At 34.8% G+C, this 9,220-nt stretch overlaps 1 pseudogene; it reads left to right on the top strand.

Moving 5' to 3' along the window:
* Positions 1-282: 282 nt before the first annotated feature.
* On the top strand, positions 283-2,071 carry LOC135447493 (putative RNA polymerase II subunit B1 CTD phosphatase RPAP2; annotated as a pseudogene).
* Positions 2,072-9,220: the final 7,149 nt, after the last annotated feature.

A 9,220-nucleotide genomic window follows, 5' to 3' on the forward strand; every position in this document is an offset into this window, starting at 1 on the left:
CAACAGAACCACACCTGGCACTGCAGGAGAACTGCAGCCACCATTTAATTGGACTGCTACCAACTCCCTGACCAACAGGTGTGTCAGGTTGTATTTTAACTTTGTCTGCTTGAAAAGTAAAATTTTTTTTCATGAGCTAATTATTTCTAAACTTGAAAGAACTGCTGCAGATAAAATTGAAGGTTATAGGACTTAGTTAAGAACATAAAATGAATTGCTGCAAATAATCTTGGGAGAAGAGGAGAGCCACGGGCTGGAGCAGGGGTGGGCAGAGCAGTGGTGATGGTGATGATGGTGGCTGAGATGGGCAAGCCCCATTGGCAGCACACAGGAAATAAGCCTTGAGCTGCTCAGAAAAATGAAGTTACTGCTCAAAGGAAAGCAGTTCTGGAGGCTGCACGGAGAAACTAGTTTGAATGTGAGAAAAAAGCATTGTCTGTGGTTGAGCAGCTCCTGGAAGAGGACATTGCTGAAGAGTTCCTTCTAAATTGTGGAAAATGTATTACTCCACTATAAAAACGTTGTTGATGAGAGGTCTATCATCAAACTCTGTGGTTATCCTCTATGTCACAATAAATTGGAAAATATGCCAAAGTAGAAGTACAGAATTTCAATAAAAATGAACAGAATTTATTATGTCACTGAAAGAAAGTGCTTTTGCAGCAACTTTTTAGAGCATCTAAATATTTTGAAGCTCAAATTTCCAAAAGTCCAGTGTGGAAGAGAGAAGAAGAAAAACCACAAGACATAGAGCTGCTGGAGGGGTGGAGTGGACAGTCTGCAGAAGAGGTGAAACTGTGTGATGAAGTAATTAAAGCATTTGACATTGAAAATCCTAGGATATCTTCAGATCCATGCTCATCACACAGCCAATGACAGCAGTGCGAACAAAGATTTATTTCTTCTGTCCTACTAGGAAGTCAGTCAAGTTTAGCCAATTTTGCACAGCAATTGCAAAGAAAATTGCATCCTCAAAAAGAACCATGCTCAGAAAGTCCATGCTAGCCCTAAAACTGAAGATGCAGATGTGGTAGAAGCCACTGGAGAACTCTCATTGTAAATTAGACACTCAGGAAGAAAGTCATACTTGTTCTGTTCATAGTGAAGTAACTGCAGCACCTTCAGACAATACTGCTCCTGGAAAATCAAACGCTTCAGAAATCTTCGAAAATACTCGTGGATCACAGAGAGTTTTTCTAGGTATGAGCAAAAGAGAAGCAGAACATCTTAAAAGAACACTAGCTAACTCAACAGAACATAAAAACCCCGAACTGAGGCATCCAGTTAATTCCAAAGGTAGTTTACTAGAAGTGCTTAAGCAAACACTTATGGAATGGAGAACTGAGGAAACTAAAATTTCTCCATGGCCCAAACTATACTTCTTTGTGATCATCAGAGTGTATAGCATCTGTCAACCAGGAGACTGAAGAACTTGATGAGGATGACTTAGATACAGCTGATCATCTCAACACTGCTGTTGTAGGGGAGTCTGAAAACAGTTTGAACTACACTTTACCTTTCATAGCCTCAGGTGGAATAGTTAAGCCTGTGCCTAGTTATGAAAAATTAAAAGAAGAAACAGAGTTCCTAAAACTCAGAGTAAAAGAGTTCTATAGAGGAAGATGCATCTTGGCTGAAGAGGCAGCAACACAAGCACAAGCAGGGGAATATCCAAGCAAAGACAAAGATGATCAACAGGAAGATCTCACCTTCCCACTTGTGGATTCAAATGCACAAATGCAGATTGGAAACCCATTCGTCCTTGAAAAACTTAAGTAATGCATTATCTGCAGTTTTGGGCCTTCTTCAGTTTGCTTCAGGTGATGTTTACACAAAGCAAAAAAATCTTGTCCAAACTTTGCAGTTAACAAACAGAAATACTATTCACAAAATGCCTGAATGGACTCTCATTGCTATTGTTTTGTTATCTGTATTGTCACAAACAACTCCACTTTTCAAGAATACTCAGACAAACCCAATGTACACACAGTTCCTGACCAGATTACTGGAAGAACTGCTTTTCAAAAATGAAGATCTGGAAAGTTTAACAAAGATATTTAGAATGGATTGACAACTTGAATGGTCAGTCAACTTCAAGCTACTTTGTGCGTCTTAAAACCATGCTGTTTAACCATTGGTTAACCATGGGTTTAATTTTCAGTATTTTGTAAGTAGATACAGTTACTACACATTGTATCAGCTGGAGCAGAAAATGTGTGAAGCACATTTCATAAGACCTTCCTTTTATAATCCTTCAACCTGTCTATGACATTTAGGCCTGTTCATTTAGGTCAGATAAGTGCATCTCTTGTCTTACCCACAGCTGAGCTATGTAAGTACTTTTACAGAATTATTATTAAGTTACTGAATTATGAGTAAAAAAATGCCTTAAAAATCTTTTAGGTCTAGAATATATATAAAATAAGTAAAAGTTAGTAACTGAAATCCAAACACAGCTCCACATAATCTAAAATAGCAATTAATCTATTGCCTGTTCATGACTGAACATGCTTTAGTTATTTACATTTTTAATGCTCTCCAGTAATGTACAGCAGTCCACTACAACAATAAGAAATTACAAGAGCTCTTTCACATATAAAAAATGAAGTGATGAAGAAAAATACATAAAATATGTTCTAATGTTCTTTAAAAGGAGGCATAATACATCTGCAGGAACAAAAAAATTAATAATACAATCAAATAATAAGTATATAGCTTTCTCAAGTCTATATTTTGCTTCTTATATTTTATAGCATTTGTGTTACACTGGTAAGCAACATGAGAGTATTTCAGACTATCAACTCTCTGATGGCCGGGAGTAAAATATTGTGGTGGTTTGACCGCCCAAACCATGACAAAAATATAGAGCCAGACTATTTCAGTGCCAGGGCAAGAGACAATGGATATGAATTGAAACATGCTTAAATGGAGAACAACTTTTTCACTCTAGGAATGGTCGAACACTAGAACTGGCATCCCAGAGCAGATATGGGATCTCCGTCTGTGCTGATTTTCAAAATTCAATTGAACTTGGCCTTTATCAGTCTGGTTTAGCTGATCTTCCTTTGAGTGGCAGGTTTGAACTTGATTGGACCTCTCCAGACATCCCTTATGACTGGAAACATTCTGTGATTCTATAAGAGCTCATTGAGAAAGAAAAGGAATTAAAGCATGAGGCCATTACCTCACTTGAAAATAGACCTCTATTCTAATGGGAAGGCAATGAATGAATACATAGCTGTATCCATGACTATTTTCGGAGGTCATGGTATTTACATGGAGAGTAATTCCAAGATTATTTTCAAATGGGTAGCTGAATTTAAGTAATAAACACATGCAAGTCTACTTGAGAATAAGGTTTCCTTTTTTTGCTCTCATAATCTAGAGGGGGAAACAGAAAGTACAAGAGCACAACTATTGAACTGAGCCTCTAGAGTTCAGAATGAAAACACATACTAAATAAAATACACATGCTGCTGATACTAAAATTATCTGTAATAATTTTGGTTGGAGTGCTATCTTCCTGAGGCAACAGGCTGTTTGTAACAACTCTTGTCAGAAATCAGAATTCATTTGTACATTTTTGATTAGTGACACATATTAGAGTTTCATTTTATTCTTTGTACTTAAATTGCATTTTGCCTAGGGCATTCACTTAAGATAGAGTTCATTAAAGTATGTTATTCCATTTTGTCTTTTGTGTAGACTGCAAAAAAAAAAACAAAAAAAGCTATGCTCAGAAGTGAAAGGCTTTGATACGTAATTTATTTTGACAACTATACTGTTATAGCAGCAAGGTAAGAAAAGCTATTTTAACAGGGGTTACACAAAATCAATTTTTTCTATTTGCATTACAACAAAGATCATATATCTGAAAATATTTTGTTTATCATATAGCAAAATTATTATAACATTTGGGCATATATTTGAAAAAGAATTTGAATTTTACTTCATCATTTTTCAATATGCATTATTTTTATAAAGCCAGTTAAATTTTTTCAGTCTGAAAAGATTTGGAGGGTTACAGTTAATTACATATTTTTCAGATTGCAAAATTTCTTAAATCTGGTCAGAAATAGTATGCCGTTTAAGTAGCCTATTCAAAGGAAAAAATTTGAAGTGGTTCTGAAAGGCAGAATATTGATATTTGTGAAGCAAACTGGCTTTTATTTTTAAAACGTACTCTCCTACAGTTTGTATAATTTGATTTTTAATGATCTGAACAACCATTGTGAGTTTATGCTCCATTCACCACAGTGAAATGGCGAATTAAGTACAAATATTCAAAGTCTCAGTGTAAAATTCCATTTGGAAAATCAGGAATAGGAATAAGTATAATCTAAGATCTATTTTGAGTATTTATAATTATTAAGGCACTTAAAAAATAATATTTTGTTTATTTACTTTGCCTAAAATCTCTAAACTGATAGGCAACATGACAGACTGGGCAGATGTCCTGGAGAAAAATACCAAGACTACAGTTCTGGGTGTCATAGCTTCACGTTATGCTAGAGAGCCTCTGAGGGAAGAAACTCCTCGCTGACACTTGGGTCTCATTCAGAGTTGAGTCCAGTTGAGTTCTGGAGCTGCTTGAAACAGTGACCACAATATAAGTGAGAAAAACATTTGCCAGGGCCACAAAAGGAGCCAAAAAAAAGGGAAGAAATAAATATAAAGGGCATATCTGGTCATATATGGGGCTTTCAGGCCATCACTTAGAACTAGAGACTGAGCCTGTGAGCCTGGATCAACCAGAAGGAGGTGAGGTTAAAGGCTACAGATATGTGAGGAGAAATTACAAGCACCACATGGTTTTAAGCCAGAGGAAATAGCCACAGGTTACAGTTTGGGAGCTCAGTTAACTCTAAGGAAAAGATGCATTTCTACTGGGGTGGTAGCACAGCACATGACACAGGGGAGTGTAGAATCTGCATTCTTTGAGGTTTTTAAGACCCAGCTAGCCAAAGTCACAGTGACAAGATCTCATGTTGACAAAAATTCTGTTAGAGGCTGGATATTGGATAAAAGAACTTCCAGAAATTTCTTCTGAACAATATGCTGTGATTCTGTAAAGGAAATCAAAACTAAAACAAACAAAAAAAGCCATGGATTGACAACTTAGCTGTAAGTGAAAAGGAGACCTCTCTCATTTCAGTGATCTGACAGTGCAGGCTGTAAGTCTGGGCTTGCCTTGGTTTCAGCTGGTTTTATGTTATTTGGATTGGTGGCTAGTGGCCAAGGGATCAGTGAGGCCAGCATTTTCAGCATTTTATCTACAATCCTCTAAGGTTCCTTGACTATTTCTTTCAAATCCCAAGAAGGTGAGGGAGTAAAGCAAGTAACAGCAGTATCTATTCTGTATCTCTGCTGAGCGGTAGGCATTGATTTTCAGACAGACTTTGTCTTTTTTACAGGCAGTTACAGAATGCACAGTGGAGTATCACTATCATTAAAATGATTAACTTCTGTAAGATCCAACCGATTTTTCTTTTATTTCTAATGAATTTCACTTTTTCCTGGCAATTTGACACAAATCATTGTATCCCTTTGGCAGTGATTCCTGCTTACTAGGTTAATCATGACAAAGGTAAGAAAAGCATTGTTACAATTACACTTGCTGCTCCCTTTCTAACACACAGAGGAGCTTGTTTGTTCTCTGTTCACCCATGGGTCAATGGCTTTATGCAGGAAACACTAACTCTCAGTTCAAACTTATTATCTTACAAAATTGTTCATTTGAATGAACAGGCAGTCTCAAAATGAGCTTATCAGAAGCAGTTGGTGAAAAGTGATTGTGTAAGCCTGTCCATCTGTCTGGAAACACAAAGTAAACCTTGTAACAACACTTATATCTGGTTTACATCCAGATGGACTTCTCTTGTACCACATTAGGTAAGAACTAACAATTTTAAGTATATGCATAAACAAGTCTTAACTAGTGAGTTTATAACCACTCAGCTTGTGTTGTTTCCTCCAAGTCTGCCACCTTCATTTCAAAGATAAAAGTATAGAGTACTTCAAGCATGAAATGAGTGAACTGACATCAAGAAATAAAATTTTCCATTCAACTTCTGCTATGAATAATAAAGTGATTGAATTTCTTTTGATGTAAGGCACCAAATTGCAAGACTGAAAAGCCCTACGCAGTTATAGAGGGACCATTCCTATTTATATCAAAAGACGGGATTGTCAGAAAAACTGAGTAAAATTCACTGAGCAAGTTTATTGAAAAACTTACTCAAATACTGTTATGGTGCCCCAAAATCAAAGAACAAGTAGACATCTAGATCAACTTACAGATATAATCAGGAGTTTCAATCACTTCTATCTGCTGCTGAAAGATGCTTCTCTCACCAAAATTTTTCACACCATTTAGCAGGTCCAAAATGCATAGAAAAGTTTCTGTGAATGATGATTTTCAACGTAGAAAGGATAAAACCTTGAAAAAGTGTATTGAGGTGCATTCAGGTAGTACATCTTTATGACAAGAAACTTTATACAACATTGCGTTACCAAGACTATTTGAAGAACAGATCATTTAAAAAAACCAAAAACCTACACAAGCTATTACAAAGGCATTTATCACAGATAGTTTTATTAACATTACTGAAATAAAATATGTCATATATCTGTATAATACATTTTAAGAGGGTTTTTTTTATTATATGCATTTCTGTCATTAAACTAACATTCCGTGTCACTAAATTCCAATGCTTATTTGTAAACAAACTGGTCTTCAACTGATCTATTAATAACAAGAAAAGCTAAATATAGGCTTATGAGAAACCCCAAAGAAAAGACATATTTTTTCACAGTATTTTGTGTAAAACATTCTCAATAAATATAAATATTGCAATATTAGTCTGGTTTTTTTGCTTGTGCAGAAGTAATAGAAAAATTTCAATATGCTTTTCCAACTTAAAAAAACTCTTTTATTCTATAAGGATAAAATATTTCAAGTTGGCAGTGCTTGAAACATTCTGAAAAATAACAAATCAAAACTGACATAGTTAATGCAAAGAAAAGAAGCCAAAGTGGGATATGCAATTTCTTTTTTGCTGACTTGTACAGAAGCAAACATCACTCTGTAATGATGCATTATGACACAAAATAACAGGGGATAAGAAAGAGGAAGAGGGCAAATGCTGGGCTGGAATTATTCCTGCAGCATTACCAGAAGAGTCAAAGGCACTCACTGATTCCTTTTCTTTTCTTTTTTTTTTTTTTTTTTTTTTTTTTTTTTTTTGTTTGTTTTGTTTTGTTTTTCCCTAGGATAAGCACAAATCATCTCAACAGCTCAATTGCCAGTGTTAGTGAACATGGAAATTATAAAGTAATATTTAGTAACACTGTGAGGAACCCTGAATTGAATGAGAAATGAATATATAAATATATTGCAAAAAAGAAGCAGATTTGTGTTCATGTTAGATTGGTGAGCAAAATATATAAGTAAAAATTTTGAGAACACTCTATCTTCAAAGCCAAAACCAACTTAATTTTAACAAATTTTTAAAGATCTTTCAAAATAAATTTGGCTATAATTAGAGGTATGAATTAGGTGGGTATGTTTCTGAAGGCCCATTTGTTTGCTTTTTAAGGATATTTTACAAAACTGGAAATTACTTTTATGAAAGAATATTATCCTAGCAGAATAATTTCTTTTCATGATTTGGAGGTAATAGTTAATGACATTTGTTTGCAGATTTTCAAAGCAGCAGAAAATGCTAGGGTTTTGCATCCTTTGCTTACTTGGATGCAGCTCTGGGGTCACATCTGCAATTTCAGATGTACATCAATTAGTAAACAGCCGACAACAAAGTGAGTGTGTTGTGCTATACAGGTACAGCAACCATCCAGATCAGCTGCTGCGATAGCATGAGAATCAGGTTAGTGTGCTACATGTACACATTGTATAGAAACTTTCATTTTATGTGCTAAATGGAGGTGGGTCCAATCTATCCAAGTATGGTTTTCTTTGGTATTCACTTAGATGGGTGAAATTGTATCAGAGGAAAGTTTGCATGACAATGAAATTAGAAAGATTTTAGAATTGTAGAGAGAGTCTGTTAGTACTGCACCATTCAGGTATTCTTCAGGACTCCAGGATGACATATGAGCCCTACTTTAAGCTCAAAGTAGATTGCAGAAAAAATGGGGGAGAAAAATAAGACACACCTATTTAGTAAGTTATATTTAGAGGCTTGATCTAAATCACTCAATTTCAATTTACCTCAGTACTGAAAATCATGGCATCAGTACATTTTATTGTTTAAAACCATACAGAATTATATTTTTTTTTTTTATTTTGAGGTTTTTCCCCAGAAAGAAGGTTCAACAGAAGTTCTGTTAAATTTATGAATTAAATGTCCTTAAATCCTTGAAAATTGATGCAAATTTTTAACACTTCAGAGAGTATCACAGCTTTTAAGGATAAATTTAGATTTTAAAATAATTTTTGGCAAATTAAGTTTAAAAGAAAATTACTTTGACCTATCAAAATTAATTATGATCATGTTAGATCATGTTATGGGATCAGAGCCCCAGCTCAAAGAATGGTCAGCTAGCACAAGCTGGTGAGGAACAGGTTCAGTTCGGTTTTCAATGTCTCCAAAAATGGAGATTCCACATCCTCTCATCAATATCTGAATTATAGGTGCTATATATGCTCTGATTCCAGGCTGGATTTATCCATTTTGTTTGAGGTTGCAATAAGAGAACTATATTGAAAGCTCTCTTACTTTCATTCGAAGTAAAATAGCCTTGAGCCTGCTCAAATTTCTTTAGGTGCAGATTTCTTATTGATCTGCTATTTTGATGTAGCAAAAAACCCAAACTAAAGCTCAAATTATTTATGGAGTCTTAGAATTGTGTGCCCATGATAGAAACACTTTATAAAGTGTTGTCGTTTTCCTTAGAAACTGATATTCATTAAATTACCTAGAAACTGATATTCATGAAATTGCCTATCATTTAACTGTGGCAGAATTTAAAAATAAATTAATTAAATATGTTGTGTAAAGTTAGAAAGAAATAAGAGTGATGAAGATATCTTTGTTTGAGTGCCTGTAGGGAATAATCAAGATGAAGAATATATTAGAATAAACACCACACAGACTATAAAATGCATAATTAGCTATTCTAGAGATACAGTAAGAAAAACAACCTGTCTAGTCAAATCCTTATCTATTTTAAATGAGATAAACATGGAAATTTTTCTAGT

Source organism: Zonotrichia leucophrys, chromosome 4 (genome assembly GCF_028769735.1).
Source record: "Zonotrichia leucophrys gambelii isolate GWCS_2022_RI chromosome 4, RI_Zleu_2.0, whole genome shotgun sequence".
In the NCBI taxonomy this organism is placed as follows: Eukaryota; Metazoa; Chordata; class Aves; order Passeriformes; family Passerellidae; genus Zonotrichia; species Zonotrichia leucophrys.